The sequence below is a fragment of the Pseudorca crassidens genome, chromosome 15, assembly GCF_039906515.1.
Source record: "Pseudorca crassidens isolate mPseCra1 chromosome 15, mPseCra1.hap1, whole genome shotgun sequence".
In the NCBI taxonomy this organism is placed as follows: domain Eukaryota; kingdom Metazoa; phylum Chordata; class Mammalia; order Artiodactyla; family Delphinidae; genus Pseudorca; species Pseudorca crassidens.
Genome location: NC_090310.1, coordinates 1,597,847 through 1,625,371, shown reverse-complemented (window position 1 = coordinate 1,625,371; position 27,525 = coordinate 1,597,847). Strand labels below are relative to the sequence as shown.

Here is a 27,525-nt window from a genome sequence, read left to right as displayed (position 1 = left end):
GAGTGGACCTGTGGTATAGTGCCTATCTGAGGTAAATGTGCATTCTGTCACAGACTCCTCAGATGAGGAGACACCTGGTGACGGGGCACACTTGAGGGATGTGTGCACTGCTCTCACAGCCTCCTCAGGTGAAAAGCCTTCTATATCGGTCAGGTCTGAGGTAAACGTGCATGCTGCCACAGCCTCGTTCAGTGAGGAGACACTGGTGACTCATCACGTGTTATCTGCACAGGCGATGCTGTAACAGCCTCCTCAGGTGAGGAGACTTATGTTCACTGGTCATGTCTGAGAATCATGTGCAATGATGTAACAGTCTCATCAGGTGAGGAAGCTTTTGATATCTGTCACTTCTGAGGTAAATGTGCATGTTGTTCACAGCCTCCTCAGGTGAGGGAACCTGTGGTATCGGTCCGTCTGAGGTAAATGTACGAGCTCTTTCAGTCTCCTCAAGTGATGAGACGCGAGGTGACTGACTATGTGTGAGGACTCACCTGTGGTGAGTGGGCACATTTGAGGGATGTGTGCACTGCTCTGACTGCCTCCTCGGGTGAAAAGCCTTTCACATGGGTCAGATCTGAGATATAGGTGCACGCTGCCACAGCCTCCTTAAGGGAGGAGACATCTGGTGATTTGCTAGGTCTGAGGTAAACGTGCATGCTCTCTCAGCTTGCTCAGGTGAGGACACACGTGGTGATTGGTCACGTGTGAGGAACACGTGCAATTCAGTTATAGCCTCCTCAGGTGAGCAGAGCTGTGGTATCGGTCATATCTGAGGTAAAGGTGCCTGCAGTGACAGACTCCTCAGGTGAAGAAGCCGTTTATGAGGTCTGGGGTAAACGTGCACACTGTCACAGCCTCCTCAGGTGAGGAGACCTGTGGTAACTGGTCACGTTTTTTCAGAACACTTGCTATTCAGTAATAGCCTTCTCAGGTGAGGGGACCTGTAGTAACAGTAATGTTTGAGGTAAATGTGCATGCTGTCTCAGAATCCAGAGGTGAGAAGTGTGGTGATTGGTCAGTTCTGAGGTAAATGTGCATATGCTGTCACAGACTTCTCAGGTGAGGAGTCATGTTCTGAATGGTCACACTTGAGGGATGTGTGCACTGTTCTCACAGCCTCCTCAGGTGAAAAGCCTTTTATATTGGTCAGGTCTGAGGTAAATGTGCATGCTGCCACAGCCTCCTTAAGGGAGGAGACAAGTGGTGCCTCGTCGTATGTGTCCGTGCTGTGACAGTCTCGAGTAGGAGACACAATGTGACTCATCGAGTGTGAGCTACTCCTGCAGTACCGTAACAGCCTGCTCAGGTGAGGAGGCGTATGGTGACTGGTCATGTCTGAGAGTCACGTGCAATGCTGTAACAGCCTCTTCAAGTGAGGAGGCTTTTCGTAAAGGTCAGGTCTGAGGTAAATGCATGCTGTCCACAGCCTCCTCAGGTGAGGGGTCTTTGGTATGGGTGCCTCTGAGATAAATGTACACACTCTCTCAGGTTCCTCAAGTGAGGACCAACGTGGTGACCGGTCATGTTTGAGGAACATGCGCGACTCTGTCACAGCCTCCTTAGGTGAGGAGAACGTGGTGACGAGTCACGTTTCAGGAACACGTCCGATTCAGTAACAGCCTCCTCAAGTTATGGGACCTGTGCTGTTGGTAAAGTGCAGGCTCCCTCAGCTTGTTGAAGTGAGGAGACACCTGGTGACCGGTCACATTTGAGGAACACGTGCATTTCAGTAGTGGCCTCAGGTGAGGGGAACTGTGGTAACGGTCACATCTGAGGTAAATGTGCATGCTGTCTCAGGTCCTCCTGTGAGGAGACACGAGGGGACTGGGCACACTTGAGGGGTGTGTGCACTGATCTCACAGCCTCCTCAGGTGAAAAGCCTTCTATATCGGTCAGGTCTGAGGTAAACGTGCATGCTGCCACGGCCTCCTCAAGTGAGGAGACACTGGTGACTCGTCACATGTTATCTGCACAGGCGATGCTGTAACAGCCCCCTCAGGTGAGGAGACTTATGTTCACTGGTCATGTGTGAGAATCATGTGCAATGATGTAACAGTCTCATCAGGTGAGGAAGCTTTTTTTTTTCTTTTTTTTTTTGCGGTACGTGGGCCTCTCACTGTTGTGGCCTCTCCTGTTGCGGAGCACAGGCTCCGGACGCGCAGGCTCAGCGGCCATGGCTCACGGGCCTAGCCACTCCGCGGCGTGTGGGATCTTCCCAGACTGGGGCACGAACCCGTGTCCCCTGCATCGGCAGGCAGACTCTCAACCACTGCGCCACCAGGGAAGCCCCAGGTGAGGAAGCTTTTGATATCGGTCACTTCTGAGGTAAATGTGCATGTTGTTCACAGCCTCCTCAGGTGAGGAGGCACGTGGTCACTGGTCACGTGTGAGGAACACGTGCAATTCAGTTATAGCCTCCTCAGGTGAGGAGAGCTGTGGTCTCGGTCGTATCTGAGGTAAAGGCGCCTGCTGTGACAGACTCCTCAGGTGAAGAAGCCGTTTATGTCCGTCACGTCTGGGGTAAACGTGCACAGTCACAGCCTCCTCAAGTAGGAGACACAGCTGACTCGTCACGTGTGAGCTACTCCTGCAACACCGTAACAGCCTCGTCAGGTGAGGAGACATACGGTGACTGGTCACGTCTGAGAGTCACGTGCGATGCTGTAACAGCTTCGTCAGGGGAAGAAGCGTTTGATAGCGGCCCCGTCTGAGGTACCCGTGGCTGCTGTCATGCCCTCCTCGAGTGAGGAGACACGTGGTGACTGGTCACTTCGGAAGGACATGTGCGTGCTGTCACAGCCTCCTCAGGTGATGGGCCCTGTGGTGTCGGTCACATCTGAGCCGCAACTGCACTCTGTCCCAGCCTTGGCAGGTGAGAAGACTTTTGTGAAGGGGTCACGTCTGTGGGCACATCCGCTGCTGTCACCACCTTCACAGGCGCAGGGTTGTGTCGCATCCGTCACGTCTGGTGGACGGGTGTCTGGTGTCACACAACCTCAGGTGAGGGGACTCGTCTGAGCTGTCGTGTCTGAGGTACTCATGGCCGCTGTCACTGCCCCTCTGGTGAGGGGAGTGTGGTGAGCAGTCATGTCTTAGCTGCCACAGCCTCCTCGAGAGAGGACACACATGGCGCCCGGCTACGCCAGAGGGACAGGTGCACTACTGTCGCGGCCTCCCCGCTTGGAGGTGTGTGTGGCATCGGTCACGTGAGGTACACGCGCATGCTGTCACACCACCTCGGAGGAGGGGACGTTGCTGGACTGTCACGTCTGAGGTACCCGTGCACCGATGTCACGGCTCCACCGGCGTGGCGGCGTGCGGCATCAGCCATAGCTCAGGTATACGTGGCGACCGATCACGTCTGAGGGACACCGCGCGCTCCTGCAGTCTCCTCGGGGCTCGAAGTTTTTGCTCTCGGTCATGTCTGAGGTACACGTGCGCTGTTGCGTGAGCCTCCTCAGACGAGGGGGCGTGTGGTGAACCGTCACGGGTAAGGGACACATATACGCTGTCACAGCCTCGTCAGGTGAGGGGACATGCGGTGAGCACGCATGTCTCCGGTACAGGCGCCAGGCACTCGTGCCCCCTCAGGGGAAGGGCCTGTGGCATCAGTCGCGCGCGAGGTGCACAGTCCCCTCAGCGGAAGGAGCGGGTGCAGCGCTGTCGCAGCTCCACCGCTGGCAGGGCGCGCGGTGATGGTCACGTCTGAGGCACGCACGCGCGGCTTTCACCGCCCTGACGGCGGAGGGCACGTGTGTCCGGGGGAGGCCGGCACTGGCCTCGGATGCGCCGGAGCAGGAGGGGCGCCCTGCTCGGGCCGGTGCTGCTCTGCCTGGTGGCGCTGGGGAAGATGCCGCCGACCTCGGCACGTGGAGCATGTTTTCATCTCAACAGCGAACCGGAGAGAAGAGAATATTATTATTTTCGGGGACCACTCAGTGAATCCTGGAAATAGACTAAATAATGAGTGTTTGATGCACCATGTTTGGACCTACTACGTGCCGGCTGTTTACTGAAGTTACCCTTTGGTTCTCCCACAGCCCTGTGAGGGGTTATGTCTCCTGTGAGCTCCTGAGCTCGGGCCTTTCTGGAACGTTCCCCCTCTGGCTTTTGGCCCCTCTCCCTTCTCCTCAACCGCGCTCTTCCCTCCTTCCTCCCTCCCTCTCCTCTTTGCTCTCAGGGGGCCTTGACATGGCAGTGAGAGGATTTCCTGGGTTCCTGAACAGTTTAATCAGGTGTCATCGTCAACAGGAAGGAAGCAAGGGAGGGGTGGCGGGGAGAGGAGGGGGCCTCTGCCAGGGTTGGCTCGGGTGCCCACTTCCCCAGGGCTCTGCTCAGGGTCACTCCCACCCATCCGTTCATCCGTCCACCCGACTGCTGTTTACTGGGCGTCTGCTGTCATTACTGGGCACAAAGCAGCGACTGAGGCCAACAAACACCCCTGCGCTCGCCAACCTATAGACCCAGGGGGGGAAGATGATGAACAAAGCCATAAGCTCAGTCTGCAGTCCCTCGCTGGGGATACGCCCCACGGTCGCAGTGTGCAGCGGCGCGGCGGGGGGAGGCCTTGCTGAGCCGGGCTCTGGAGGTGGCGAGGGGGAAGCCATCTGAGTTCCCTTGCACTTTATTTCACATGATCTTAGGATGTGCTGCTGGTCAACCAGCTTGTCCACTGCAGCCACTGGGAACCGCCTCCCTCCTGCAGAAAACCGGCTGGGGGGCCTGTGAGGTCTGCTGGGGACCCTTTACCTTGCTCTGTGGGTCAATCAGGGCTCCGGAGAAACAGAACCAATAGGAGAGAGAAACACATACATGCATCTATTTATCCGTGTTTATGTACATGTGTGTATGTGTATACAAACACATAGACACACGTTTATGTACATGTTTGCATGTATATGTACATATATACACACACTCACACACAGACTTACTTTAAAGAATCGGGGCTGGTGAGTGTAGAATTCGTCAGGCAGGCCAGCAGCCTGGAAACGCAGGCAGGAGCTGATGCCACAGTCTCGAGGCAGAATTTTCTCTTCTCTGGGAAACCTGCGTTTTTGCTGCTAAGGCCTTTCAACTGGATGAGGCCCAGCCACACTATCCCAGATACTCTCTACTTACCGTCAACTGAGTGTAGATGTTCGTCTCACCTACCAAATACCTTCACAGTGGCACCTAGATGAGCATTTCATGGAATCACTGGGTACAGTGGCCTGGCCAAGCTGACACCTAAAATCGCCACCACACCACGTAACTCCATCTAGACCCCCAGATAGTAACGCCTGGGGCTGCAGCTGCCGACATCCCTTCCCCCAAATCACGGTGCCTGGAAGCAGGTCAGATAACAGCCCCCAGTGCAGCCCAAGAGGACGTGCTCCAGCCTTTTGCATCTTCATCCTCTGGGACCGAGAGGGGACCACTTTGCTTTTTTCTGTTCTTTGTTTTGTTTTTTTTTTTCCTAAATTCATTTATTTTATTTACTTTTGGCTGCGTTGGGTCTTTGTGGCTGCATGCGGGCTTTCTCTAGTTGCGGCGAGCGGGGGCTACTCTTCCTTGCGGTGCACGGGCTTCTCATTGCGGTGGCTTCTCTTGTTGCGGAGCATGGGCTCTAGGCGCACGGGCTGCAGCAGTTGTGGCACACGGGCTCAGTAGTTGTGGCTCGCGGGCTCTAGAGCGCAGACTCAGCAGTCGTGGCGCATGGGCTTAGTTGCTCTGCGGCATGTGGGATCCTCCCGGACCAGGGCTCGAACCCGTGTCCTCTGCATCTGCAGGCGGATTCCCAACCACTGTGCCACCAGGGAAGGCTGAGGGGACCACTTTGGGTGGAGCTGGCTCAGCTCCCCTAGCAAGATCCTCCTCTCCTCCCTGAGGTCCTCCCAGACCCCCCGGCTGAATCCACAGCCCCCGCTGCCAGCTCCCCAGCACCCTGTTGCTATGTCTATCATCCTGCTATCGTACTGGGTTGTACATAGTGGTTTGTGTCTCCTCCCAGTAGATCGACAGCTTAAGTCTTAGAGAGTATCTTGTTCGTCTTTACGTCCTCAGGGCCTGGCACTGAGCTGGACACTTAAAACATTGATTTGTTATTGACTGATCGATCAGCTCAATGATTCATCGATAGACTCGCATTTGCAGGCTGCAGCTCAATATCTATGCTTGGCTCTCGAAGGCCATACTCTGCCGATGCACATTATCTCTTTAAGAGAAAGGCGTTCTTCTTACTTTTAAATGTTGGAAGACTTTTTCAGTGAGATCAAGTAATCTCCAAATTGCTGCAGGCAGAGGCAATAATATTAAGAGGTTCTTGGTTTGGCGAATAGCCTTTAAGTGAAATAAACGCTGCCCGTTTTAGCAACATGACATCATCAGATGTTTTCTCCACTTGCCTGAAAGTACACCTGCTAACATTTAACGAATGGGCTGAAGTAGTAGCCAGCTTCGCTGGCATTTTCCCCAAAGTCTCCATCAAGCTCCAGTTCGGTCATTTTTCTGAAGTGAGACTATGAGATAACCAGCTATTATATAAACAGCTCATATAAACAGCCTGCTCTTCTCAGAAGACAGGAATGTGAGAAGAGCTCTTTCTCCAGAGAGGAGCCTGGAGTCTGGGCTTTCTCTGACCATGCTTCTTGTCCCTGTGCCATGCGCCTGAGACCAGACTCAGGGAGACGGAGCGCACGCCGGTGGAGAGCCGTGCGGGGCGAAAGTGCTCCCCACACGGCGGCCACTGCAGGCGCCCACAGACAGGCAGGGGGTCTCGGTAGACCCCACGCCACCACTCGTGCCCCATTTCCGCGGCCCCCTGCGCCCCCCTAGTGTAGCCATAAGTCTAACTCAAAGGGGCCTGGACTTCGGAGTCAGGCTCAGGTCAGGTCCTGCTCTCTGGGGATCGGGTACGATTTCTCTCGTCTCTGAGCCTCAGTTTTCACATCTATAGAATGGTCGTGATGGGCCCTGCTCCAGGGGACTGCTGTAGGAGGCCCTGGCGCACCGGCTGCCATCAGAAAGCGTTAGCAGCTCTCAGCAGCGCTGCTGTGACCGTGGCGCGCCGGGTCCCTCCCGCACCTCGAGGGCCTCGGGTTCCCGCTGCTTGGCCAGAGCAAGTGGGCCTCCCCTCTGGCCAGGGCCACCTCATGCGGCTCCGCGGCCCTGCCCGAGTCCCCAACCCTGTCGGCCTCCACCGGCTCCTCGGCCCTCTCAGGGGGTCTGTCCCTGTGCGCGCTCCCAGCTGCAGCCACAACAGAGGGGTCAGGGGTCAGAGCGCAGGCCCCGCCCGGGGAGCCTGGGGAGCCCTGGCATCCCCCTGTCTCAGAGTCCCCATTGGTCCCAGCTGGTCTACTGGCCGGCGTGGGCGTGAAAACGGGGCAGGATTGGGTCTGCTACCTGGTGCCTTCTATGCTTACGAAGAACAAGAATTCATGAGCAAAACTGGAAGGAAGTAAAGAATTGGTAAACCTTTGTGGCAGGATGGCGGACTGACAAAGTGCCCGCCCTGCCTCCAATCCGACCCACCCAGGACCGTCTGGGTGACGGGGGCCGCCTGCCGCGTAAACACTCCTCGGTCCCCTCAGCTGTGAACCTTGGAGACAGCAGCACGGCCGGGGCTCCGTGAGGACGGGCTGGGAGGACCCAGCTCAGGGCGACACCTCCAAAGGCACGCAGGGCGCCCGACCGAACCTAAACTACAACGAGGGTCATGTGGAAACTGCAAGGAAGGAGGACCCAGAGGGAGAGAGGGCTGGGAGCGGCGGGTGGGATGGAGGGAGCGCTTCCTTTATTAGAATTCCTCTAGTGCGGTGCCCTGCTGTTTGCGTGATTAAGAAAATAAACAGGAAGGAAGGAGGCAGGGGAGAAATGGGGGAGGTCTGGCGAAGAAATGGACTCAAGTCACAGCGCTGCGGCCTGTAAGCGGAGAGGACACGTGTCCTAGGTTGTCCACTGGCAGCCCAGCATGGTTGTTAACAGCGCCCCCTCACCCTGTGGTGCTCCTGGTCTGGGGGACAAAGTGCACGGCCAGCTCCTCTGCAGGCAGTCAGTCACTCACAGTAGGTAGGAACCGCAAGTGCGTGTGGAATGGTAGAAAGACCCTGGCCGAGTGGACGTACAACCTCGGGCAAACCCACATCCCCTCTGACCTCAACATCCTTGCTGTAAAATGGGGTTGACCCTAACCTGCCAGGGCTGGCCCTGGACTCCACCTGTAGAAGGAGGTCGAAGGGGCCTGGGAGCCTCTCCCACTGGCCCAGATTAGCCACAGGCCAGGAGAGCAGGGCAGCGAGGGTGCCCTTGGCTGAAGTCCCCTTGGGGACCCACTGGCAGTAGAGGGAGGCTGGACAGTAGCAGAAAAAGGAGCTCCCCACCCCAGGGTCCCCAGGTCCTGCTGGCCTCCCCGGCCCATCCCTGGAAGGGTGGGCGCACTCACTCTGCCATGGTCAGCAGGTAGTGGGACACGTCCACATGCAGCTCGATGCTGGTGTTCTCCAGCTCCGCCAGGCTGCGTCACAGCTCCAGCTGCTCCTTGAAACCCCCGACGAGCTGCGCCCAGATCTCGTTCATCTGCAGGCGGCTGTCCTTCTCTGTGTCGGGCGGAGGGATGGCGGCTGGGGACAGGAAGAGAGCCAGCTGCACCGGGAGCAGTGCTACCTAGGCCAGGGTGGAATCCATGCTTGCCTGGCCACACAGGATCGGGTCCAAGGACAGGCTTTATAGACAGTGTATGGATGGGTGGGTAATGGATGGATGGGTGGGTGGATGGGAGGGTGGATGGCTGGATGGGCAGGTGGATGGATGGATGAATGGGTGGATGATGGATGGATGAATGGGTGGATGATGGGTGGATGGATGGGTGGATGGGTGGGTGGATGGCTGGATGGGCAGGTGAATGGGTGGATGGATGGGTGGATGATGGGTGGATGGATGGGTGGATGGATGGGTGGATGGGTGGGTGGATGGATGGGTGGATGGGTGGGTGGATGGCTGGATGGGCAGGTGAATGGGTGGATGGATGGGTGGATGATGGGTGGATGGATGGGTGGATGGGTGGGTGGATGGATGGGTGGATGGGTGGGTGGATGGATGGGTGGATGGGTGGGTGGATGGATGGATGGGTGGGTGGATGGCTGGATGGGTGGATGATGGGTGGATGGATGAATGGGTGGATGATGGATGGATGAATGGGTGGATGATGGGTGGATGGATGGGTGGATGGGTGGGTGGATGGCTGGATGGGCAGGTGAATGGGTGGGTGGATGGGTGGATGATGGGTGGATGGATGGGTGGATGGGTGGATGATGGGTGGATGGATGGGTGGATGGGTGGGTGGATGGCTGGATGGGCAGGTGAATGGGTGGATGAATGGGTGGATGATGGGTGGATGGATGGGTGGATGGGTGGATGGGCAGGTGAATGGGTGGATGGATGGGTGGATGGGTGGGTGGATGGATGGGTGGATGGGTGGATGGGTGGATGGGTGGATGGGTGGGTGGGTGGATGGGTGGATGGGTGGATGATGGGTGGATGGATGGGTGGATGGGTGGGTGGATGGCTGGATGGGCAGGTGAATGGGTGGATGAATGGGTGGATGATGGGTGGATGGATGGGTGGATGGGTGGATGGATGGATGGGTGGATGGGTGGGTGGATGGGTGGGTGGATGGGTGGGTGGATGGATGGGTGGATGGGGGGGTGGATGGGTGGGTGGATGGCTGGATGGGCGGGTGAATGGGTGGATGGATGGGTGGATGATGGGTGGATGGATGGGCAGGTGAATGGGTGGATGAATGGGTGGATGATGGGTGGATGGATGGGTGGATGGGTGGATGGGCAGGTGAATGGGTGGATGGATGGGTGGATGGGTGGGTGGATGGATGGGTGGATGGGTGGATGGGTGGATGGGTGGATGGGTGGGTGGATGGATGGGTGGATGGGTGGATGATGGGTGGATGGATGGGTGGATGGGTGGGTGGATGGCTGGATGGGCAGGTGAATGGGTGGATGAATGGGTGGATGATGGGTGGATGGATGGGTGGATGGGTGGATGGATGGGTGGGTGGATGGGTGGGTGGATGGGTGGGTGGATGGGTGGGTGGATGGCTGGATGGGCGGGTGAATGGGTGGATGGATGGGTGGATGATGGGTGGATGGGTGGGTGGATGGGTGGGTGGATGGATGGATGGGTGAATGGGTGGATGGATGGGTGGATGGGTGGGTGGATGGGTGGGTGGATGGGTGGGTGGATGGGTGGATGGGTGGGTGGATGGCTGGATGGGCAGGTGAATGGGTGGATGGATGGGTGGATGGGTGGGTGGATGGGTGGGTGGATGGGTGGGTGGATGGGTGGATGGATGGGTGGATGGGTGGATGGATGGGTGGATGGGTGGGTACTCGAATGGTTCACTTAGAGGGATTTAGACTCTCTGTTTGCCCGTTTTGCGGTTGGGTTGCATGGATTTGAGTCTCAGGAATCCAAGGACGAATGGGGCTGGGCTAGCTGTCTCAGCTCTGACCTCACTTCCTCAGGGGAACCTTCCTAGACTCTCGATCTGGGTCCATGAGCCGCTTGCTCTGAAAACATCCTACGTTCACCTCAGCAGTCTTCTTCATGTTGATAATTCGGTAACGTTTCGTGGTAAATGTTCAACACCTGCCTTTCCTGCTGGAATGTAAGTTCCACGAATGTAAGTCTTTGTTTCCCGTGATCAGTTCCTACCTAACAGCTATCCAGTGATTAATCGATGGTTTTCCCTGCCTGTCCCAGTAGATATCTCCACTCTGGTCACATGCGGCTGGTGCCCCTGACTTTGAGGGCAGTGGTCAAGGGATTTCTTTTCCCTAAACATCAAGCCATCTGGGATTGGTTAAATAAATTATGATGCGTCCAGACGACCAAATCATTGCAGTCATTAAAACAAGGCTTTGGGGAACACATGATATCCTAGGAAATGCTCATAAAGGAACGATCCTGGCAGAGCCGTGGACACAAGCTGCCCATTGCTGCCCTAGGCTTGCCATAGCAGGACCCAAGGGAAGCCCCTCATGCCCTCAGGGCTCACCATGAGACCCTCATCCCCTCCATGACGCTGCCCACCTCCTCAGACCACCAAGGCCAGTCCCAATAACTAATAGGCCAGCAGGATGAGAGCCATTATGGCATGCATCTCTGTTGAACCCTGACCCCAAAGAAGCCCAAGCTTCCCGGTCATCACCTAGCTTTATAGATGCTCTACAACAATGCCATCTTCCACCCCCACCAGCCCCTGAAGCCCTCTGCTGGCGCCATGGGACTCAGTGTGGCATCACCAGCAACCACTCTTCTTTGAAATTTTCCTTCACCCTCTTGCTCCAGCAGAAACCTGAGCCCCAGATCTACCACAGAGAAATAGGCACCCATGTGCGCAAGGAGGTTATGTGACTGGAAAGCCCCAAAGTGCCCATCAGAGGGGACAGGATAAGCAGACTCCAGTATGGACATCCTATGGAACACTTTGCAGCTGTTACAGAGATGAGGGAGCCCCGTCTCTGCAGATGGACGGCCTCCAAGACACATCGATGGCTGAGAAAAACAAGTTAAAGAATAACAGCTAAAGTCTGAAATCATTTATACAAAAACCCAAAGCCACCCCACCATCCACATACACACACACCACAGACCTCTCTGGGTACATTTATGTCTACAGCACCGCACAGGAAAAGATCCAAGAAGGAATACTTCAAAATGACAGCAGTGACCTCAAGGAACTGGAAAAAGAAGAACACGCTAAACCCAAAGGTGCCAGAAGGAAGGTGATGGATAACAAAGATGAGAGCAGAAATCCATGAAAACAGCAGGAGAGACCAACACAATTAAGATCACAAAGATGAGAGCAGAAATCCATGAAAACAACAGGAGAGACCAACACAATTAAGATCACAAAGATGAGAGCAGAAATCCATGAAAACAACAGGAAAGACCAACACAATTAAGATCACAAAGATGAGAGCAGAAATCCATGAAAACAACAGGAGAGACCAACACAATTAAGATCACAAAGATGAGAGCAGAAATCCATGAAAACAACAGGAAAGACCAACACAATTAAGATCAACAAAATTGAGGGCTGGTGTTTGGAAAAGATAAACAAAATTGACAAACCTTTAGCTAGACTTACTAAGAAAAAACAAAAAGAAGATGCAAATAAATAAAATTATAAATGACAGAGGAGACATCACGACTGGTACCACAGAAATACAAAGGCTCATAAGATTAGTATGATCGATTCTATGCCAACAAATCGGTTAATCTAGAAGAAATGGATAAATTACTAGAAACATACGACCTACCAAGCCTTTATCATGAAGAAACAGAAAATCTAAACAGACCAATAATGTGTAAGATGATTAAATCAGTAATCGAAGCCCTCCCAACAAAGAAAAGCCCAGGGGTGAATTCCACCAAACCTTCAAAGAAGAATTAACACCAATCCTCAGACTCTTCCAAAAAATTGAAGAGAAGGGAACACTCCTAAACTCGTTTCACGAGGCCAGCATTACCCTGATACCAAAGCCGGACAAGGACACCAAGAAAAGAAAACTACAGGTCAATGTCCCTGTTGAACACAGATGAAAATATTCTCATTAAAATACTAGCAACCTCAAATCCATGGCACACTGAAAGCTCATACGCCGTGATCGAGTGGAATTTATCTCTGGGACGCAAGGACGCTTCCACGTATGCAAATCAGTAATGTGGTATATCATATTAATATTATGAAAGACAAGAACCATGTGATCATCTCAATAATACAGGAAAAGTATTTGACAAAATCCAACATCTTTCATGGTAAAAAATTAACAGTAATGTGTTTGTATCACCAGAGAGCCAATAGGTGTTCAACTTTCCGACAATCTACGCGATGTCAGAAATCTCTTTTGTTTTTTTTTTGGTTTTCTTTTGTGGTACGCGGGCCTCTCACTGTTGTGGCCTCTCCCGTTGCGGAGCACAGGCTCCGACGCACAGGCTCAGCGGCCATGGCTCACGGGCCCAGCCGCTCCGCGGCATGTGGGATCTTCCCGGACCAGGGCACGAACCCGTGTCCCCTGCATTGGCAGGCGGACTCTCAACCACTGCGCCACCAGGGAAGCCCTGTTAATATTTTTTAAGGTGTGGAAATGATACTGTAGTTATGTGTTTGTAAGGAGCCTGTATTCTTTAGGGATTATAGGCTGAAATACTTATGAATGAAATGATATGATGACTGAAATTTGCTTCAAGATAATAGGCTGAGGGAAGTGCGTGGGAAGAAACAAGGCCTGGAGAGTGGGTGACGAGGGCTCACTTTACTGCTCTTCCTCCTTCTGTGAGTACTGGAAAATCCTCGTAACAAAAGTGTGAGCGCTTTCTACTTCCCTCCTCTACGTGGTGTTCACAGTTGACCACTGTGGTCACTCCTGGCCTCCTCCTCAACTCCTGTCATGGTCTCCACACAAAACCCCAGCCGTGGAGAATCCCCCACCTGCCCTGTGAGTAGTCGCACTTCCACTTCTCGAATACGCAGCTCAAGGGGGCTCCTGGCGCATTGCTGTCCGGCTCAAGGTCTCCTTGGCCTCCCGTTACAGTCAGGATAAACCCAGGCCCCTGTTCAACGTCTTCCAGCCTCAGCTCCCACCATGCACCTCTCCTCAGGTGCCAGCCACGTGGGCGGCCCTCTGCTCCCTGAACTCATCAAACCCACTCCCACCCCAGGGCCTTTGCCTGTGCAGTTCCTCTGCTGGACGACTCTGAACCAGGTCTGTGTATGGCTCGTTCCCTCCCTGCATCTCCAACACTGATATGCACCTGTTACATAGTAGGTACTCATTAAATGTGTGACATTGCCTGATCCCAACCCCCAACTTTTTTTTTTTAATTCATTTCTGGCTGTGTTGGGTCTTTGTTGCGTGCAGGCTTTCTCTAGTTGTGGAGAGTGGGGGCTACTCTTCATTGCGGTGCGTGGGCTTCTCACTGCGGTGGCTTCTCTTGTTACAGAGCACGGGCTCTAGGCGCATGCGCTTCAGTACTTGTGGTGCGTGGGCTCAGTAGTTGTGGCTCCTGGGTTCTGGAGTGCAGGCTCAGTAGTTGTGACGCATGGGCTTAGTTGCTCCGTGGCATGTGGGATCCTCCCAGATCAGGGCTCGAACCCGTGTCCCCTGCACTGGCGGGTGGATTCTTAACCACCGCGCCACCAGGGAAGTCCCCCCAGCTCCCAATTTTGCTGTGCATGTGTGTACGGATTTATTTAAGAGACTGGAAGGAAATAGCTAAATCTAACAATGGTATCTCCAAGTTGTGGGATTATGAGTGAGTTCTATTTTCTTCTTACACTTTGCAGCATACTCCAAGTTTTGAATGATAAACACATATTACTATAACAATCAGGAAACGTTTTAAATATGATGTATTTACACATCTAATACAGGAACACGTTTTGGTGATAAAAATTCGAATAATACATCAAGACTTGATCATCTGATTGCCCTCCCCCCAACCCCAGTCCCCCACCCACATGTAACTACTGCTATCATTTTGATATGTGCCCTTCTGGATCTTTCTCTGTGCAGTTTTGTACATATAACTGTATCTAATGAGATATATGGGTTTCCTGGTGGGTAGATTATAGCAGGCTATGACTGTTACGCTTTAACTTGCTTTTCTCATCTAGCAATGGTCTTGGAGGCCGTCCATCTGCACAGATGGGTCTGCCCCATTCTCTGTAGCACCTGCAGGGTGATCCACAGGAGGGACCCACCAGTTAGCTTGTCCCATCCCCTTTGATGGGCATGTGAGCGCATGCGTCTCCTGGTAGACTTGGGGGAAGTTGCTGGGCAACAGAACTCATACACTTAAAGTTTGAAAAGATGCAGGTAAAACAGGCTCCAAAGAGAAGTGTTAATTTAGACTCCCAATAATAGTGGTTAAGGCTGCCTTCCATACTTTATTTTATATTATCCATTTAATGCTACGTGACATTTTAATTTTAGCCAGTCCAATAAGTGAAAATTGTTTCAATTTGTATCTCTGTTTCCTAATGCAATTGAGAATCTTTTCCTAGGTTTATGGCCACTAGAAACTCTCTGAATTGCCTATTCATTTCCTCACCCTCATTTTTAAATTGGGCTGTTGGTTCTTTCTTATTGATTTTCAAAAATCCTTTATTTACTACGCCAAAACTTATCTTAATAAGCCAAAAGAACGTGTGTGTGTGTGTGTGTGTGTACATATGTTTACTTGTCTTCGTTACAGATATTTTTTATGGGCACCTTTTAAACTTACTGATTAATTTTAGGGTAAAACTATGGTGTGCTCTACCCCAAAAGGAGGCCTAGATCAAACCGATTTGGGGAGAAGGGAGGGATGGAGAGAAGCTGCCTAGCGGGCATGGGTTTCATTTTGGGGTGGAAACGTTTCAGAAAGAGACAGAAACAGCGGCTGCCCAACACGGTGGATGTGCTGAACGAAGGGTTTGCTTTAAGATGGTGAATTTTATGTTGTGTGAGTTCTGCCTCAGTGCACTTTCTTGGAAGACCCTAGACGCTAACATTAGGGGAAGCTGGGAACTCTGTAGTATCGTTGCCAATTTTTCTAAATTTAAAATTATTCCAAAGTGAAAAGACTAAAAAAAGAAACTGATTTGGGAGGAAAAAATAAATAGGCAGCAAGAAGAAAAGCTGAAGAAAGATAAGAAGAGATTAGAAGAGAGCAGAGAGACGGCTGCTCCCTGAGGCCACGGGGGACTCCCCTGGTGGCCACTGGTTAAGAATCCACCTTCCAATGCAGGGGACGCAGGTTCGATCCCTGGTCGGGGAACTAGGATCCCACATCCCACGGGACAACTAAACCCGCGCGCCACATCTACTGAGCCTGCACTCTACAACTAGAGAGAAGCCCGTGTGCTACGACGAAAGATCCCGTGTGCGGCAACTAAGACCCGACGCAGCCAAAAAAATAAATAAATACATAAAATATTTTTTTAAAAAAGGCCAGGCCGGGCTCGGCGGTCACCCCGGGTGGGGTGCTCAGTGCAGACACCGCTCCAGGAAGGGCAGGAGGACGCAGTGGGCCTCTGGTGTCCCGGACGGCCCAGCAGCAGGAGGCACTGCGTGCGTGTACGGCCCCACCTTGAGCATCCCGGCCGCTGGGATGCTTCACTTCTCCTTCCCCTGCTTCTCCACCTTGGCCTCGGGGTGCTTCATCTGCCTGCCCAGGTCGGAGATGACATCCCCGTACTGCGCGATGTGGTAGGACACGTTCAGCAGGTTGCGCTTGACCTGGTGGCGGGACGCGGCCAAGGTCAGGGCCAGCTGGCTGCCCCGCGAAGGACACCTGTCACCCAATGGATTATGCCAGAAAGACGCAGCACCTTTCGTCAGGAAAATGTAAATCAGTGCTATTCTGTCTTAAAAGGGAAGGAGATTCTGACACCTGCTGCAACATGGGTGGACATGATGAAAAGTGAAATAAGCCAGATGCAGAAGGATCCATGATCCACACCACATGTGTGGTCCCTGGGAGAGTCAGGGTCACAGAGACAGGAAGTAGGGGGTGGGGCCAGGAGTGGGGGAGGGGAGGGAGTCGGTGTTTAATCGGGGCAGAGTCTCAGTTTGGGAAGATGAAAGTTCTGGAGACGGACAGTGGGGATGGTCACACAAAAATGTGAATGTGCTTAATGCCACCGAACTGGGCCGTTTCAAATGGTTCAAGGGGTGAATTTTATGTTATGTATATTTTGCCACAAAAAACCCAAAATTCAAACAATCCATGAAGAGGTTTTTGAAAACCCTCCCCATGGGTAACCACTGCTACCATTTTGGTGTGTGCCCTTCCGAATGCTTCTCTGTGTGGTTTTATACATGTACAGGAAGCTAGAGAGATACACGTGGGGAGTTTTGGGGGTGTGGGTTCAGCGTTGGGGGGGGTTTACGTAGATCATATCAGACTGTAGCTGCTGTACTTTTACTTGCTTTTCTGGTCCAACGATGTGTCTTAGAGGCTGTCCGTCTGCACAGATGGGTCTCCCCCATTGTCTGTAACAGCTGCAGAGCGGGGCCGCAACAGGGACACAGCAGGCAGCTGTCCCCTCCTCTTCAACGGGCACTTTGGGGCTTTCCTGTGACACAACTTCCCTGAGCACATGGGTCTGAGTTTCTCTTTGGTTGATGTGGAAGGTGACATTGCTGGCCGCAGGGCGCACGCACTTAAGTTTCACCAGATGTGCACACTGGCCCTCAGTCCGCACAGACACGCTCTCTTTAGCGCTCGGGGCTCAGCTCCCTTGCAGGAGCCAGTTCCCCTTGGTGGAAGACCCCTCTAAACCCGGCCTTCTCTGTGATCGTTCCTCGCGGCGCCCTGTGGCTTTCGTTTAGAGCACTTGCCACAGTTGGAAATGAAACACTCCCCTGTGTGGGTTCTTGTCTCCTAGCTGCCTTCTCCTCGGCTAAGCTCAGGTTCGTGCGGGAGCAGAAGCTCTGATGATGCTGACGCTAGTGCTGGTGATGGTTTTATGGTGGCGCCTCGCTCAGAGCTGGACGTTGGGAAGGGCTCATCCCTTGTTGTCAACAAATGGTAATCGTGATAATAAAGTAACACCTATCATATGTTGGCCACTACTCACTCCTGTGCTAAGTCGCTAATGTGCATTATCTCATTGAGGGTCGCACAGCCTTAAGAGATGAATCCTTGGGCTGCCCTGGTGGCGCAGTGGTTGAGTCCACCTGCCGATGCAGGGGACACGGGTTCGTGCCCCGGTCCGGGAAGATCCCACGTGCCGCGGAGCGGCTGGGCCCGTGAGCCATGGCCGCTGAGCCTGCGCTTCCGGAGCCTGTGCTCCGCAACGGGAGAGGCCACGACAGTAAGAGCCCCGCGTACCGCAAAAAAAAAAAGAGAGATGAATCCTTTACACTGAGTACAGCAGTGTAGCCAGAACAGCACGGCAGTGTGAGGCACGGGCTCTGGATCCAGGCCCCCTGGGCCCCAACACCAGCTCTGCCCAGCCGTGGTAGGTTAGAGAAGCTGCTTTATCTCTCTGTGCTTCCGCTGCCCACTCCGTTAGATGGGATAATAATAGGACCTACCTCCTAGGGAGCCAGTTGCTGAGAATGAAGTAAATCAGATCGCAGTGAGAGCTTACAGTGATGCCAGGCACAGAGACAAGTCCCTTCCCTGAAACCTGTGAATGTGGCCTTATTTGGAAAAAAGGGTCTTTGCAGATGTAATTAAGGATTTGAGATGAGATCATCCCAGATTAGGGAGGGCCCTCAAATCAATGCCAACTGCCCTCAGAAAAGAGGAGAAAGAGAGGAGCACAGGGAGGAGGGCAAGGCGGAGCAGAGACTGGAGGGGTGTGGCCACAAGCCAAGCGCCAGGAGCCTGCGAGCTGGGAGGGACCCTCCCCTAGAGCCTCTGGAGGGAGAGCTGTAGGACTCAGTGAGCAGGCCGGAGAGTAACAGAGGGAGCGGGTGAGGGAAGGTGGGAGGGCGCGGCTCACCGTCCTCTTGACATTCTTGGCCCTACGTGTATAGCAGGGTGTCTGCGCCTCCCTGCTCAGTACGTGTATAGCAGGGTGGTCCGCGCCTCCCTGAAGTGCGTGCTGGCTGGGCTGATGTGGGCAGTCATCACCGTCCGGCTGTTCCCTCCCAGGGCATCCTTCTCAGTGGAAGGCGCGAGATGGGGATGGTGGGAACCAGGGTTCCCACCTGCCCGGGGGCGCCATCCCTCCGCTACCTGTCCCGGGCTCCTCTGGACCAGCCCATCTGGGGTTCCTGCTCCAAACCCTGAGAAGGGCAGCTGAGGCTGGACCAAGGGGTCACTGCTCAGGGAGGTGACGCGCAGGCTGAGATGGACCTGCTGCAGGCCCGCCCCATCCTACTTCCACTCTGATGCAGGTAGATTAGACCGAGAGGCCAAACTCACAGAGCCATTTATTTGTTGCTTTGCCTATCTGTTTACCTACACCCTGCCTTGCTGTAGAATAGAGGTGACAGCATTCAGCTCAGTATGAAGAGGAATTTTCTCAGACTGTCTGTGATGAGACAGGCAGCCTTGGTGAGGTAGTGAGCTTCCTGTCCCTGGGAGTGTGCAAGCATGGGCTGGACCACACTCAGAGGGATGGAGGGGGGATTCGAGCAGTGACTAGAGATGATTTCTCCAGATAAAGCAGAGATTTTCCTGCTTTCAGGGGTTCCTGGAAGGGCCCTTAGGCCCAGGTAAATCCTGAAAGATGCAGTCAGATGCTGCAGCCACGCCTGTCTCTGGCCAGGGGCTCATACCTTCAGCAGGTGCGCCTGAGTTTGCTGTCCCGGGAGTTCACATGCTGCGCCTGGCTGCCGCCCTTCTCGCTGGGTGCGTTGACGCAGGTGCCCAGCGCCAGCAGGGAGCGGTTGATGGGGACGCCCTCCTTCATCCTCTTGCCTCGGTTCTGGGTCTGAGTGAGAAGAAGCCAGCTGGCAGGGAAGTGGTCCTCCCCCCACCCACCCCAACCCCGCCACCTCCCCACCCCAGGCCCCAGGGGGAGGGGACTGAGGTCCAGAGGATGCGATAACCCCATCCCACCCTGGGAGGCTCAGGGTGGACGCTCTGACTACACTCCCACAGCCCAGGGACTGGAGACAGAAACGACACCAGATTCTGCGGTGGAATACCACACAGCCAGGAAAGGGGGTGAGGTGGAGCTGTTTACCAATGTTGAAAAGATGCTCTCTGTGAAGTGAGATAAAAAAGGGCTCAGACGGATGCCTGGGCGGAACAGTCCCCTTTTTATGATAAAAATACGAACGCGTGTGTCTTCGCGAGAACGTCCCCCCACGCCGAAGCTTTCTTGTCCTCCCAGTCTCAGCTAGCGGTCCTCCTGGGGAGCGCCCAGGCCCCCTCACCCCACGGGGGTACATGCTACCCTGTATATTTCCTCCAAGTCGCTTAGCTCTCTCGGCAACTATCTTGCTCTTTTATGCGTTTGTTTTTCCCTAACTGCTCCCCACAGAACCTAAGCTCCATGACGGAGCTGTCATCTGGGTTGGCCATCTGTCCCCAGAGCCTGGACACCGGCAGGCGTCTGGCCCACAGTGTGGCTGGATGTCTGAGCACTGAGCAAATGTATAAAGATGCCTGCAGGGGCCTTAGGAGGACACACGCCAAACTGCTGCTGGGATGACTGCCTCTCAGTGCAGCCGTTGTGGGGACTTTAACTGTCTTCCTTTAGCTTAACCACATTTTCCATATCTTCTGCACTGACTTGGTTACATTTGAAATCAGCAAGGAAAATAACGTTTTCTCTTTAAGGGACGTGGGTTTTAGAGCCAGTTTGGAGCACGGCTTGAGAACGGCTTAAATGACATCTCAGACAGGTCTCCCAGCCTGTCTCAGTCTCCTTATTTGTCCAAAGAGGCAGTTGCTGTGGCCATGGTGAGGATTTGGCGGGCAACGCGTGTAAGAGGCCAGCTCAGAGATGGGCCCACAGAAGCGAGCAGCGAACGTGAGCTGCTCCTTTCACTGAGTGGGAGCTGCCGGCACGACCAGGCCATGGCAGCTGTCACGTGTCTGTGCCCCAGAATTCGGGGGTTTTCTCAGACGCCTTGTGCCCTGGAACAAACTCTTCTGTGAGTGATTTTCTGTGAAGAAATGACAGACTGTGAGAGCCAACCAGACCTGAAGACAGCCCGCTGGGCCCCTGAGCACACAGCTTAAAACCAAGGCCCAGAGAGGGACAGGGGCCTGGCCAAAGGCACACAGCTATTTGGAGCAGAGGGAGAACAAGAACCTAGGGCCTGACCCCCTGTCCAATGGCCTCCCCAAGAGCTAAGAGCTGAGGAGGCTGGTCTCCACCTTGCCCCCTGAGCACATGGCCGAGTCCAGCTGGCACGGGCAGACTCCCAGGGCTCCATCACACTCGGCTTGGTCTACATGAAACTGTCTGTACCCACATCTGTCTGTGTATGAACCGTCTTTTATTTTCTGCATCCTAATGTTTTGTCATCTTGGGGCCCTGCTGCCCCTCCCAGGGTTGCCAGTTCCTTCTGATAACAAACAAGTCACCCATGAGCACACCTTTCAAAAGCAAACCAGCCAACCCAGAGCCCTCACCCCACCCCCTCCTCCTTGGGGCTCCCACACTCTGGGCCACTGTCTACCTGCCTTCATCACCCGGGGCAGCAACCAGACAACCAGGGATGGGCCCTGTGCCCCAGAGCCTGCTGGAATTATTCAAACTGGCCAGTGTTCAGCCTGCCTTCCCATGGAAGTCACGAGAGAGGCTCTGGCCCGTGTTTTCCCCTTCTTCCCTCTGCCTCCAGACCAACCCTGGTGCTTCCCCGTGTGGCCCGGCCTGGCTTCTCCTGCCCCCTCCTCTTGGGACCTGTGAGTAGCAAACTATCTCTCCAATGGCAGTCATCTTCTGATCTGCTGGCCTCACTGTACCTCAAATTTCATACCATATTAACACAATACATTGAACCTGTCGGCCTCTGGGCCAGCTGGCCAGGCACCCAGGGCAGGGCCAGGTGCAGGGCAGGTGAATGAATGAGTGACTGAATGAAGCAATGCAATGACTGACAAACCCCCAGGACTCAGAGCGTAGCCTGCAAACCGGAGGACAAATGTCATCAGTGAAAGGCACGGACCTAGGCCAGCTCCCTCCAGGTCCAAAGGCCGGATCACCTGATACCTGTGTGCAGGCACGATCACACCACCCCGTCTCAGCGGGGCGTTTGTAAACCAGGCGCGAGGCCGCCTGCCCTCCAGGTGTCGGGGGTTAGGGGGATGGTGAACACGAAGCACCTGGCGCATCAGAGGGACGTGAGAATGTCCCTTGTTGATAATATTACTGCTGTTCTGACTTGGCCTCCATCAGGCACCTTCTCTGTTCCTGGCGCTGGGCTGGGCCCTGTCCGCAAAGACTGCTCCGGCCCCTGGGGCAACGGTGAGCACAACCCTCGCTCCCAGCGACACGTGCCAACAAGGACAGCGAGCCAGGGGCGCGGGCGCAGGAGGCAGGTCCTTGGAGGGCATCCCGACAGCCACCCCCGCCACGCTGCTCCCTCCACCCACCAAACTCCTGATGACCTTTCAGGCTCAGCCCTGAGGCTCCATCCTCCTCTGGGCTCCACAGCCTCTGTGTGACCCCGAATCTCAAGGCACAGGCCTCCCCGTGCTGTAACTACCAGCTACACATCTGTCTCCCGCCCGCCCCCAGAGGCTCTGAGCCCCCCGAGGGTGAGGGTCTGGGGCTCACTCATCTTCACGTCCCTGGTGCCCGGGAGAGCCTGCCACACGGGAAGCCCTCCATAAATACTGGCTCCGCAGGAGTGACCCCCAATACCTGCTGAGAATTCATTCGCTCAGCAAACGTGTAAGCGGGCACCTCCCCTCGACCGGGTGCTGTCCTAGGTGCTGGAGACAGTGTGCAACAAGGACGGACAGGGTCCTGCTCCCAGACTAAAGGGCAGATGGACACAAGGCGAGTAACGGAGATGAAGAGGACAGGCACCTGAGACGCCAGCTCCGAGCCCGCCAGGTCCACCATGGAGAGCCTCCCAATGTGCACTTCCTCTGCCATGTCTGTGCCGTGGCTGCGCCGGTGCACAGTGACCTGCAGCACGGCGTGGGAGCGGGACGACATCTTGCTGGTGGCGGTGGACTCCTGTGTGCGCTGCCAGTTGCCTTTGGTGAGGAGCTGCATGGTCTGAGGACAGAGGCAGAAGCGGGCAGACAGTCAAGGGTCCCTGAGTGGCCACACGCTCCCTGCAGAACAAGAGGAGACGTGCCCTCCCGAGCTCCTTAGGGCAGCTCTTCCCCAGCTGGGATGCTGATGGCAGAACCACATCCAGTGGAAGCAATTTCTGGTTTGTGGCATGAAGAGATTAATTAATCGAGTCAACTAATCCAGCAGGAATGGCAGATTGCTGACACTTATAGCACCACTTCTGCCTCCTCTACCCATGGCAGACATCACCAATGGATTACCCATCTCTAACCCACCGAGCCCTTTTCCATATGGAACTCCAGGCAGTTGTACAGATTTGCTGGAGTTGGCGGGTGGCCTGAAATCCACTTGTGCGCAAGCAGCTGTGGAAATCAAGCCAGTGAGCCTCTGCTGGGCACCTACTGTGTGCCAGGCATACTAGGACCACAGAGCATTGTGGAGAGAGACCCATATGGTTGTTGTTATTAAAGAATAGGCAAGAAGTCTCCCCTCCTGCACCTGGAACCCATGAGGGACGGTGCTAAGGGCAGGTGGCCTCATGCCTACGCCAGCATGGCTAGAGCACACGGTTATCCAGGGCCTGGGGGCCGAGGAGTCCATGCTGTTCAGAGGCAATTGGGAGCCTCTGAAATGTTCTGAGCAGACGGGAGGCCCACCCCAAGGGCTGCACAGAGAGAGACTGGAGGGAGAGAGAAAGACAGAGGGCTGCAGAAATGTTTACAGCTCGCCCTGTTATGGGAGCCAGAATTAGGATCAAGATGGCAAACAGATTTCAGACCTGAAGCCGACTCTGACCACAACTGCCTGGAGTGCTGCCGAGAAAGAATCCCCACCTGCGTCTGGATGCAGAGGGAAGAGTGCGTGATCCATTGGTGATGTCTGCCCTGAGCACAGGTGAGGAGAGTGGGGACGTGCTGCGGAAGTCTGCTGTTCCTTTAGCTCGAAAGCAGCTTTGGAGCCGTGCATCTGGCTCCGCTCTGTGAGCACTGGTGAGCGTGGCTGCCGTGGAGGAGCCACAGGTCCCTCCGTGGGCCCCCGTGACGCTCACCTCCTGGGTGTTTGAGGTGGAGACCTCCGTGATGCCTGCAGTCTGGATGCTGCCCCTAGAATCTTTCCGCAGGTCCAGAAACCCTGAGGACGGGTTCAGGAGGTCCCAGATCACTTCGTTATAAATCTGGGATGAGACAGAAACGCTGGAAGCAGTAGGTCTGATGCAAAAGAAGCACAGGGGCTTACCTATCACTGGGGCTTTGCATCTCCAGAGAAGTCTGGGATGCCCTGAGGTTTCCCACAGGCTGGGGGGCCCTTGGGGTAACAGGTGGGGTTTTGCACTCATGATCAGGCCCGTTTTGCAGACAGGGCAGCCGAGGGGGTGGGCGGCTCACCTCAAGGTAAGACATGGGCGCGCTGCAGTCCGTGCTCTCATGGGTCTCCTCGATGGCCTGGAAGAGGTCAGTGAGCATCTGCAGGTAGCTGCCGGGCCCCGCATCCATGGCAGCATCGTGTGGGTCTTGCTAGCACCTGCGGGAGGCATGGGATGCCCACCAAAGCAGGGCTCCTGGTCTGGGCTCGCCCCCCCCCCCCCCCCCCCCCCGGAGCCTGGTCACACCTGCCGCCCGTACTGTGCAAACCGCCCTGGCTGCTCTGACATGCTCAGTTTCCATTTTGGAAACAAGAACAAAAAAAATCCTGTCTGAACAGCCTGATGGCTACTCTGGGGAAGAAAACCTGGGCAGGGAAAGCGGGAGGATACAAAGCGAAGATGCAGACAGTATCAGAGGAGGGAGGCCCAAGAGATGTCTGCACTTCTCTCCAAATTCGCTTTAAGGTGTTCGTGTTGTTCTCATAATAGGAGAATTAACGTACGTGTTAAGCTTTCTAAGCAGTCCCGCTTCATGGGGTCCTCACCTCCTCCTTCCCGGTTCGCCCTGTAGGAGGGACCAGATGGCCCTCTTCCTTTGCTAGAGCATAGCACACAGCAGGTGCTCCCTGATGTTCGTTGAATGAAAGAAAGAATGAATGAATGCCATAAACAAGCTGTGACTTCGGACCAGGCTTCTCAGGGCCTCAGTTTCCCCACCTGTATAGGGAGGGGATTAAGGCCCGTCCAGCTCTGACCCTCTGTGATTCTAGTTTTCAGGCGGAGAGGTAGCTTAGCTTCGCGAGTGTTTGCCGACCCCAACTTGTAACTGCAGAGGAGAAATCTGCGGTTTTCATGGGCAGAAAAGTGTAGGCTTGGGTTGAGCCCCACACTCACTCCTACCAGCTGTGTAACCTTGGGGAAGTCCCTTTACCTCTCTGAGGCTCAGTTGTCCCATCTGTGACAGGGGGATCGTTCTACCTGCCTTTCAGGGCCGTTGAAAGAACCAAAGGAACCAACGGATGCAGAGGGACCAGTGCAAGGCCAGCACGTATGAGGTGCTTTGTGCTGTTAGGAAGAGCTCTGCTGCCACCAACCTCATTCCCTCCAGGGGACACCGGCCTTTGGCAGCACCTGAGGGCCGTGGGCAAACACCGCCGCGTTGTATCCAGAAATGACGCCTTCCACTAGTGCTGGGGGGTGGCAAGGTACACGTCTTCCTGCGGACAGATGGAAGGAAGACAGGCAAATGCACACTCCGACCAGAGTCGGGCACCTGGCTGTCTGGAGAGGACAGGTGTATGGTGCCTGCAAACGCCCTGCTCCCCCTGGACACGGACAGGGACCTCCACGGTGGCAGCCAGCGCAGCCACGGCACGAGCCCCACCCCAGTCCTGCAGCCGCCTGGACCACGCCGAGCCCCACGGTGAGACCACGGTGAGCGAGGATCGCACGAGAATGTAAGTGATAACTCCCACCATGAGGCCTGCCAGGTTTGGTACCAAACGGGTATGAGTCCTTTCCAGGGCTTCTGCATGAATTGAGAGAAATCAAAAAGAATGCAAAGGACTGGAAAGTAGTGACGGGGTTGGGAAATCCGGGAAGGGCATTATGACTCCTCTTATGGGACAAAACTAGGACCAGCGAGTGAAAGTTTCAGGCTGGCGGAATTTCATTTAGGGCAGCAGTACGTAGCGGTAGGAGTGTGTGGGTAGTGAGCTCCCTGTCCACAGGGGTATTCAAGGAAGGACATCTCCAGGGCTGGTGTCTGAGGGCATGGGCATCTGGCTGGACTGGAGAGAAAGGACGGTCCCCCTTCCTCTGCCTTCCCTGAACCCCCTCTGGGCCTGCTCTTCATCTCACTTAACTGTCCCAGCAGCCCTGGCTGGTGACACGAGTCAGAAGCATCTGAGCCCTGGTTGGACAGACTCCAAAGCTGGTGCTCCTTTCGTCCAGCCTTGGACTGACACTGTCTGGGACCTTGTCCTGGTTCTGCAGCTCTCTGGCTGGTAACACGAATCAGAAGCATCTGAGCCCTGGTTGGACAGACTCCAAAGCTGGTGCTCCTTTCGTCCAGCCTTGGACTGACACTGTCTGGGACCTTGTCCTGGTTCTGCAGCTCTCTAGCTGTGACCTCAGGTCAGTTGCTGACCTCCTTAAGCCAGCACCTCACCTGTAAAGTGGGGATATCATCGTGTATTTTACAGAGTTGCTGTGACGCTTGGAAGACAAGGCGTGACAAGCACTTAAGCACAGCACTTGGAATGCACTAGCTGCTCAATAATTGATGACCTGGTCCTTCTACTTCCGACACCATTAAGATCTCGGCAGCAGAAGACACCTGCCTGCTCGGAGAGCCGGGCCTGTTTCCCTGGCTGGGGTGTGAGCCCCTGTGGGCAGGGAGTGTGTTCTAGCCCCGTGGCGGACAGGACACGGCTTTGTTGGATGGATGGGTGGGTGGACAGACGGACACATGGACACACAGAGGAATAAATGAGGATGCGTGTAAAGCCCGGGCACCTGGCGGCCCCCGGCATCCATGGAAGGGGTCTGCTACCTGTCCCTGGAGTGACCCAGAGCACCAACTTCCTCGTTTATCAGGGAGACCCCATGAGACGTCACGGATGAGGTCACCTGGCTGCCAAGCCCTCCCACATGAGGACACCCTTGGCGGGCCTGGCCCAGCGGGGCCGTGGGCTGGTGGGTAGGGCCGGGCACCTGGGAGGTGTGCTGGTCGAACACGATGTCGAAGATGAAGGTCTTCTCCCGGGACCGGTGTGTGTGCAGTGTGTCCTCAGGGTCCTCCCCGGGGTCCATGAGCACCACCGTCTAGGAGCAGTGAGAGGCAGGGCTCGGAGGAGAGGCCGCTCACAGGATCAGGGCGGAGGGAGGACCCCAGGCCTGGCCTCTACCCTCAGAGGCATCCAGGGGCTCGGCCCGGACCTGGGAAGCGCTGCAGGCCTCTGCGCTCACCCCCAGGCAGCCTCTCCACTTCCATCTGAGGGTGCAGCATCTCCGGGCTGCTGCACCCCAAAGCCTTGACTGTGAGCCCCCAGGCTGGCTGGGCTCTGCTTCCGGTCCTCACATACCGGCGCCCAACCAACGCCGAATCCCTCGGGCCCCGCCTGGACGGCAGCCCGGATGCCCCTGAACAGCCGGCCGGGGCGCTGAGGGCTGGGTGAAGAGCCCCGCCGGCCACAGCGCCCTGAGTAGCACCTGCAGGTGGGCAAGGGGCTCTGCGGAGGGCAAAACACCTAGCCAGAGGCCTGCTACCGCGATATCTGCACGTGGCCCTAGGGATATGCCTTTCCCACCCGACTACCTCTTGCTCATGGGGCCGCGCCACCCAAAGGAAAGGGGAGAACGGAGGGGGGGGGCGCAGGTACCTGGAGTGGGCAGGACCCGTCCAGCTCTGCAGCTCCGCGCTGTCTCTCTGAGCGCCTTGGGTGCCCCCTCCCCA

The 27,525-nt window shown here is 55.2% G+C and overlaps 1 pseudogene; it reads right to left on the bottom strand.

Moving 5' to 3' along the window:
* Positions 1-16,002: 16,002 nt before the first annotated feature.
* LOC137206522 (kinesin-like protein KIF19) lies at positions 16,003-24,198 on the bottom strand (annotated as a pseudogene).
* Positions 24,199-27,525: the final 3,327 nt, after the last annotated feature.